The 8,282-nt window shown below is 47.7% G+C and overlaps 1 protein-coding gene across 5 annotated transcripts in view; it reads left to right on the top strand.

The window, feature by feature from the left end:
• The window catches only part of TXNRD2 (thioredoxin reductase 2), a 67,554-nt gene that overhangs the window by 356 nt on the left and 58,916 nt on the right, over positions 1-8,282 (top strand). The window lies entirely within an intron of this gene.

Genomic DNA, 8,282 nt, shown 5'->3' with positions numbered 1-8,282 from the left:
CTCCCAGAGCTGGTGTCCCAGTAACAACTACAGTTCTGAAGATGATGATATCCCACCTCCCGAGGTCACCAGGCACCGGCCCCACTGGCCAGACTTCCCAACTTCTCCCCAGACCCCTAGACTCTAGAGGTTAGACGCTGCACAGAGCAATGGGAGGATACACACTCGTCCTCCTGGAGCCCCTGAAGAACAGTTAACTAAATCAGGACAATAATCATAACTGAGCACTCGAAGCAGAGGCTGGGTGTCTGGTCACTCAGGACGGTTCAAGCCTCATCCTGTAGGACAGACTCCCCCAGATCCGACCAGAGCGCCACCATATCTGTTATGTGTGGCCAGTTTCATTCCATGCACGACAACATGGTCCCCCACCATGCAGGGGGCCCCTCGACCCAGCCCCCTGGATGCTTGTGACAGCGAGCAGCTCTCTCCACAGGCAGTGAGTGTAGAGGGGTGTAAGGACGGGGTCAGGGCTCCTTCCCAGGGATGGCGGCTATGGGAGGCATGGTGGCTGGCCCTCTGCCCGCGGTGGACTCGGGAGGGAGGGCTGACTGTGTGTGTGTGAATGGGCAGAGTTGGTGCTATGGAGGTTTTGGGGATCTCCAGGACGGAGGGTGGCCCAACAGAGTTCTGGGAGGCAGTCACCACCTCGTGGCCTTGCTGAGACCTGGAACCCTCAGCCAGGGCACTCCATCTTTCAAAGCTTCTTGGCTGCATGCGTCAGGTGGGCAAGCTCAGGAAGGTTAAATGCACCCGTGCTGGCGGAGTCCCATAAAAGGGGATTCGGCATCAAAAGGAGGAAAAAGGTTCAAAGGGGATTTATCATGGGGTTCAGAATCACGGATGTGAGGGGCGGTAGTGGGGACAACAGACAGAAAAGTTTCCCCTTCCCATACTCACAGTCCAGACACGGCAATAGCCAAATTCCAAATTTCTAGGTATTCTGGACTCAGAATGGGGAATATCATACGAGACTTAGGGGGATAATGCCCTTATCTTCCTATTTTAAGGGAAAGAACAAACTGAACCTTCTATGCAAAATAGGATGATGATCCTGGTCCTCCCAGTAAGAAATAAAATAAGTAGCCTCCAGGCATTCCTTTCCGCCAGAGGAGCAATTGTTTTTTAAATAGCCCTTTAGTGCCCAGTCTATTACTAAACCATATGAGTCGTTTTTTTGGGTTTTTTTTTTTTTTTTTTTTTTTTTTTTTTGAGACAGTGTCTTGCTCTGTCGCCCAAGCTGGAGTACAGTGGTGCGATCTCAGCTCGCTGCAAGCTCCGCCTCCCGGGTTCACGCCATTCTCCTGCCTCAGCCTCCCGAGTAGCTGGGACTACAGGCATCTGCCACCATGCCTGGCTAATTATTTTTGTATTTTTAGTAGAGACGGGATTTCACTGTGTTAGCCAGGATGGTCTCGATCTCCTGACCTCATGATCCACCTGCCTTGGCCTCCCAAAGTGCTGGGATTACAGGCATGAGCCACTGCGCCCAGCCGAGTCATTTTTTAATACTACTGCATGTGAGTTAACACAATCATTCCCAAATTGAAGTTTTAGATGGGCCCTCAAAATTTTTAGGATATGGTTTTCCTATAGGTTTATATTGAAAGTATGGGGTATCTCCTATTACTCCTCTTTTTATTTGTCTTAAAGGAGAAAGGGAGAGGCCAGAGACCAAATGTCCCCATTTCCCTATAGCTAATCTCTCTGGAAGACAAGCAGCCCAGACTTGAGCTTCTAGATGGATACAACCAGGTGCATGTCCAAGGCACAGAGGAGGGTATTTATAACCCATAGTAACATTAAATGCAGTGCCTTCTCCTGGCTGAGCGGGGCAACGGTCATCTGTAGTTCCAGGCATCCACACACTATCGTTAGTATAGATTTCTGCAGGAGCATCCATCCAGGTGAGAGGTCGAATAAGTGGAGGAAAAGGCACATATGCCCAATAAGAATAATTTTGTGTAGCAGGTAAATCAGTTTAAGGGGAAACTGGTGAGACAGAAAGTGTAAGGAAGAGAATTATTAAATAAAACCTATTGTAAGTGAGATCCAGTGCTGAAGGAGGAAGAGAAGAACAGAGGGATGTTATTTTCAGGCTAATAGAAATGGTGAGATTTTTAGGTTCGTAAGGAGAAAAAGATAATTAGGAGAAGTGGGATTAGTTAGAGGGGTTTACGTTGCCATTAGGGAGGATTGAACCAGACCCATTTTGATTTGGCGTGCCAGTTTCTGAGGAGTCGGTACAGATCTCATCAGGTATGAGGGCAGTCTCTGACGTGAACGTCTCTTCCTCATGGTTTTTATTGTCAGTATTCACACGAAGTTTAAGTCTCCTAGGGGGCACCCAGACGGGATTGACGATCTCCTGGTAAAACACAAGCATACCCTCTTCCCCACGTTATAATTGTTCCAGGTTCCCAGGTATTGGTTTGGGAGTTTTTCCATGACACTGGCTTGCCTTCGTTTAGGGAGAATTTTTTGCCTGTATAATGGCATTTAGCTGCAGTCAGAGTATTGTTTTTAGGAAGATTTAGAAAGCTTAAAGTAAACAATGCTAAATATAATTGGGAGTGGGGAGTAGTTAAATTATGCTTTTAAACCAGCCTTGTCTTCTTTTACAGTAACTTGAAGAGGTTTAGTAATTTTTTCACGTTTTGGACCGAGACCAAGTCTGGAAACAAACCCCATGTTTTCCATTATATGTTGACTGGGAGCACTGTAAAAGTTATGTGGAATATTAATTTCAGCCCCACTTTGTGCCAGCAAATCTCTGCCCCGAAGATTAATGGGGATGGGCATGATATAAGGCTGAATTGTTCCCTTTTGACCATCAGGGCCAGTGCAAGGCAAGATAAATGTGCTCTGGTGAACTTCTTCAGCTTTTCTAACACCTTCTAGTCTCATGTTAGTGGGATGTTTAAGCCAGGAGGAAGGCCATAAATTAGAGGAAATAATAGAAACATCAGCCCCAGTATCAACTAGGCCCTCAACCTTTTTTCCTTGAATGTGTATGGTGCAGGTAGGCCACTGTTTAGGAATTACGTTAATCCAATAAGCGGCTTTTTCACCGCTGGAGCCCATCCCAGGGCCCCATGTCTTATCTCCTTTGTTTAAAACAATATTAGGTAGTAAAAGTAATTGAGCAATTGACTCACTGGCCGGAATGGAAACAGGAACTTTGGCAGACACCATAAGTTTACATAAGTTTAATCTCATCAGAGGAATCAGAATTAATGAGACTAGTATGAACTATGATACCTTTAGTATCATGAGGTGGATGCCCTGCCTAACACCAGGCCCACCGAACCTTGAGGTAAAGGGCCAGTGACCCCCATGGGGACAATTAAAGGCAAAGAATTAGGTAGTAAATTTAGAGGAATGGTACTACAGAGATCGACCGCCCTGCTGCCTACTGTGGAGGTAGACAACCATTGTACTGAGACAGAAGAAGAGGCTGGGACCCATCTGGATTGGCTGTAGGTAAATTTGTTTGTGCTGGGGGCTGCGTTGGGACTGCTTGACACGAAAACACAACATTGGTCTGAGTCTGAGGTGTCCCATTTGATATTGGGGCCTGGGACTGGCCTTGCTTCCTGTTTCCCTGGTTCTGTGGCAAGGGATTTTCATCTATATCAGACTGAGTGGCAAGTACTTGCCCAATGTTTACCTTTACGACAACGCAGGCAAACAGTAGCAGGAGCATTTGGCCGTGTTTGTTAAGCCGGCTTGGCTGCTTTTAAGTTTTTAACAGTGTAGTTTTTTTGGGTATGACCAAGTTGGCCACAATTATAGCAGGCTCCAAGAAAAGAATCAGTCGAGCCAGTTTGGTTGCCGTGCTTCATGGCCGGTGCCCACAGAATAGCTCTGTGGGTCTCCGATCCAACGCCTTCACGAGCTTTAATATATGCAGGCAACACCTCAGGATCAGGTAAATTTTGACGTAGGATGGAACGCATGGCCATTTTACACTCATGGTTCGCATTTTGAAAAGCCAGCATATGAAGAAGAATACCTTGAGTGTGCTCATCAGAGACAGATTTTTCAACAGCATCTTGTAATTTAGCTAAAAAATCAAGATATAATTCATTGTGACCCTGTTTAACAATAGTAAAAGAAACAGGAGTTTGGCCTGGGGTGTGTAATTTATCCCAAGCTCTCACACACACCTTTGTTACTTGTTCCGTGGTGAGAGCATCAAAGCCTAAATGAGCGGTAGTATCAGAGTAATTATCGGAGCCTGTGAGCTGAGCCTGAGTAATTGGAATGCCATCAGCCTGATTTAGCTGAGCCTGCAGGCGGGCCTCCTCTGACCACCAGGCATGGAATTGTAAATGCTGAGATGGAGTTAGAACAGCTTTTGCCAAAAGGTCGCAGTCTATAGGAAGCAAAATGACCTCGGTACAAAGAGTCTGTAATACCGTTTTAACATATGGAGAAGTAGGACCATACTGAGTACAAGCATCCTTGAATTCTTTTAAAAAGGTAAGATTGAGCGGCGTATATCGACACACTTGTACCCCTTGAGCATTAGGAGGTTCCAGCATGACTGAATAAGCCCACGCCTCTAATCTACTTGTTTGTTTTGGCGTAATAAGCTTTGCATGAAAGTTTCAAGAGCAGGCACATGAGATAGAGTTGGCATAGAAGTGACAGGAAAAGTATGTATAGATAAGAGAAACTGAGATTGAAGGGGTCGGACTGGTATAAGAATGTGAGAAAGGGGCATTGGGGGAGCAGAAGAGGCAGAAGCATACTGGTGATTACTGGCCCAGTCCTGCACAACCAGAGTGGCAGGGGTGTCCCTGCATGAAGAAGGGTACAGAGAAGCAGGTTGAGTGGATGGCAAAGTGACCGGTTGAGGGACCAAAATGATAGGAGGGTGAGGGGCTGTGGTGGATGGGGGAGGGCCTGCAGAATTATAGGTAAATTGTAGTTTGGATGGCTCCGGAGGCAAAGACTGCAAAGGTTTGGAGAGGGAAGAGTTAGCATAGATATGGTCCTGGGCTGTCTGAGTTGGGGCCGCAGGAGCTACAAGTGTTGGCTCTTCGTGAAAAGAAATAAGATCATCAGGGGGTGATGTTAAGCCAAAGTCACTGGAGTGAGATATTGAATCCTCAGTATCGTCAGGTGGGGGAGGAGTAGGCAAAGGGAGGGGCTGAGCAGATAATGAAGGCTGAGTGGGAGAGGAAAGCTGAGGAAGAGGTAGAGGGTGGCCAGATTCAGAAAACTGTGGTAACTGCAGGGTGTCACAGGATTGGTATGTCATTAGGATGGCACATACCAAGGCCCAATCACCCCAAACAGTGACGGGAACATAATTTCCTGTTGGGACCAGTTCTCGGAATTTTGCACCAACATGATCCCATAGTTCCACATCTAACGTTCCCTTTTCAGGAAACCAAGGACAGTGTTCTTCCACTGCCCTGAATAGGGTGACCATATTTTCCATGGGAACCCGAACTCCCCCATTTTAACAGGAATTTAATATAGCAGAGATAAGCATAATGTTTAGACTCTGCGTGACCCATAGTTACCCTGGACAATACACAGACAACTCACCAATCGTCGGGGAGCCGAACAAGCATTTCTGTGGACTGGACCAATGAACATTTCTCCGCACCTACCAAAGGGAATCGGGTTCCCACATGCACTTAGGAAAAAGAAAACCACGTTGGGCGCCAGATATTGGGGGAACCTGCCCCTAATATTTCAACGTACGTTCTTTCTATTTTCTGTAAGTGTCAGCCGGCTGAGAAATAAAGAGTACAAAGAGGAATTTTATAGCTGGGCTGCTGGGGGTGACATCACGTATCGGTAGGACCGTGATGCCCACCTGAGCCGCAAAACCAGCAAGTTTTTTTAAGGATTTTAAAAGGGGAGGGGGTGTACCAACAGGGAGTAGGTCACAAAGATCACATGCTTCAAAGGGCAAAAGGCAGAGCAAAGATCCCATGCTTCTGAGGAAACAGGACAAGGGCAAAATCAGAACTCCTGATAAGGGTCTATGTTCAGCTGTGCACATATTGTCTTGATAAACATCTTAAACAACGGAAAACATGGTTTGAGAGCAGAGAACCAGTCTCACCACAAATTTACCAGGACGGAGTTTTTTCCCCACCCTAATAAGCCTGAGGGTACTGCAGGAGACCAGGGCGTATTTCAGTCCTTATCTTAACCGCATAAGACAGACACTCCCAGAGTGGCTGTTTATAGACCTCCCCCCAGGAATGCATTCCTTTTCCAGGGTCTTAATAGTAATATTCCTTGCTAGGAAAGTAATTTAGCGATATCTCTCCTACTTGCACGTCCATTTATAAGCTCTCTGCAAGAAGAAAAATATGGCTCTTTTTGCCTGACCCCGCAGGCAGTCAGACCTTATGGTTGTCTTCGTTTGTTCCCTAAAAATCACTGTTATTCTGTTCTTTTTCAAGGTGCACTGATTTCATATTGTTCAAACACACATGTTTTACAATCAATTTCTACAGTTAACACAATTATCACAGTGGTCCTGAGGTGATGTATATTATCAGCTTACGAAGATAACAGGATTAAGAGATAAAGACAGGCATAAGAAATTATAAAAGTATTACTTGGGGGCCCAGGCACGGTGGCTCATGCCTGTAATCCTAGCACTTTGAGAGGCCGAGGCAGCCATATCACAAGGTCAGGAGATCAAGACCATCCTGGCTAACATGGTGAAACCCTGTCTCTCCTGAAAGTACAAAAAATTAGCCAGGTGTGGTGGCGGGTGCCTGTAGTCCCAGCTACTCAGGAGGCTGAGACAGGAGAATGGTGTGAACCCAGGAGGCGGAGCTTGCAGTGAGCTGAGATTGTGCCACTGCACCCCAGCCTGGGCGACAGAGAGAGACTCTGCCTCAAAAAAAAGAAAGAAAAAAGTATAAAAGTATTACTTGGGAATTGATAAATGTTCATATTGAAATGAAATCTTCACTATTTATGTTCCTCTGCCACGGCTCCAGCCAGTCCCTCCATTCGGGGTCCCTGACTTCCTGCAACACAGGTGTGAGCCACTGTGCCCAGCCTAGGGGTGCAGTTTGTTGTTTTTTTTTTTTTTTTTCTGAGACAGTCTCACTCTGTTAACCAGGCTGGAGTGCAGTGGTGCTATCATAGCTCACTGCAGCCTTGAACTCCTGGGCTCAACTCACCCTCCAGCCTCAGCCTCCCTAGTAGCTGGGACTGCGGGCCCTGCAGTTTCTCCTTTTAGAGTAGGAAGACCTGAACTGTCCCAGGCTTGGAGTGGGTGGGCGATGCAGCCCCTGAACAGGAGCCAGAATGACAACACCTGCTGCCAGGAAAGAGCTCAAGATAGAGCAGCCATACAGGAGGGCCCCTGAGGTGGCACCCTGAGGTGGCCAGCCTGCCTGTGGGTGCACATTTTGGGGGACCCTTCCACTTGCCCTCACTGGTGCAGTGCTGCATTCTCTTGGGTCTTGCTATGAGCTCTGGGCTCCTGCTCTTTGCTGGCCTGTACCAGGCAGTGGGTTCAAAGAGGAGCAGAAAATTAATGGACAATATGTCAGAAGGCAGAGGCAAGGCAGACACTTGCTGGGGCCAAGCCCTGCAGGTGGAGAGGGTATGCCTGGCTAAAGTGGGTGAAAGGCAAGGTTATGAGGTTCTCCAGGACACTGGAGTGCACAGGTGGTGTGTCCCCAGGTAACGCCTGCCACCCAGCCCTTCCTCCCACAGAACAGCATCTGCCCTACCCACCTTTGAGGTACTTTGGGGTCCTTCCTTCCCAGCAGGCTACCCAAGCCCTTCCAAGTGCTTAAAGGCAGATTTCCTATGCTTGCAAACGACTGCCCTATGCCAGTGTTTATCAGCCCGAGAGGGCTCCTGGGTGTGCACAGGGGGCGAGCAAGCTGCCCAAGATAAGCACATCCATACAGACAGCTGCTCACCCTGCCTGATAGCAGACAGAGGGGGCACAGTGCGAGGCTGCAGGGCAGGATGACCTAACGAGGGCCCTGCTATGGCAACAAGAAGGACAGGCACCTGCCATGGAAGGTAGGGACGTTCTGAGCAAAGCTTCCGGCTACCAGGCAGCTGGAGGAGAGAGATGCTTCTCCATCAGCAGGTTCATGCTCCCCGGGGGACCTGGTGGCATTTTCTCCCTGACCAGCAGTCCTTGGTTCTCTAGACTTACATTAAAGCCATTAGAATAATTTACAACAATTTAGGCCTTTGCAGAGCCCTTGAGTTGAATTAGGAATTGAGTGTGCTTTGGACTGGCTGTTGGAACCGAGTTGTGGCTCTGTCAG

Source organism: Pan troglodytes, chromosome 23 (genome assembly GCF_028858775.2).
Source record: "Pan troglodytes isolate AG18354 chromosome 23, NHGRI_mPanTro3-v2.0_pri, whole genome shotgun sequence".
Lineage (NCBI taxonomy): Eukaryota > Metazoa > Chordata > Mammalia > Primates > Hominidae > Pan > Pan troglodytes.
This window is presented reverse-complemented; position numbering and strand designations above follow the sequence as displayed.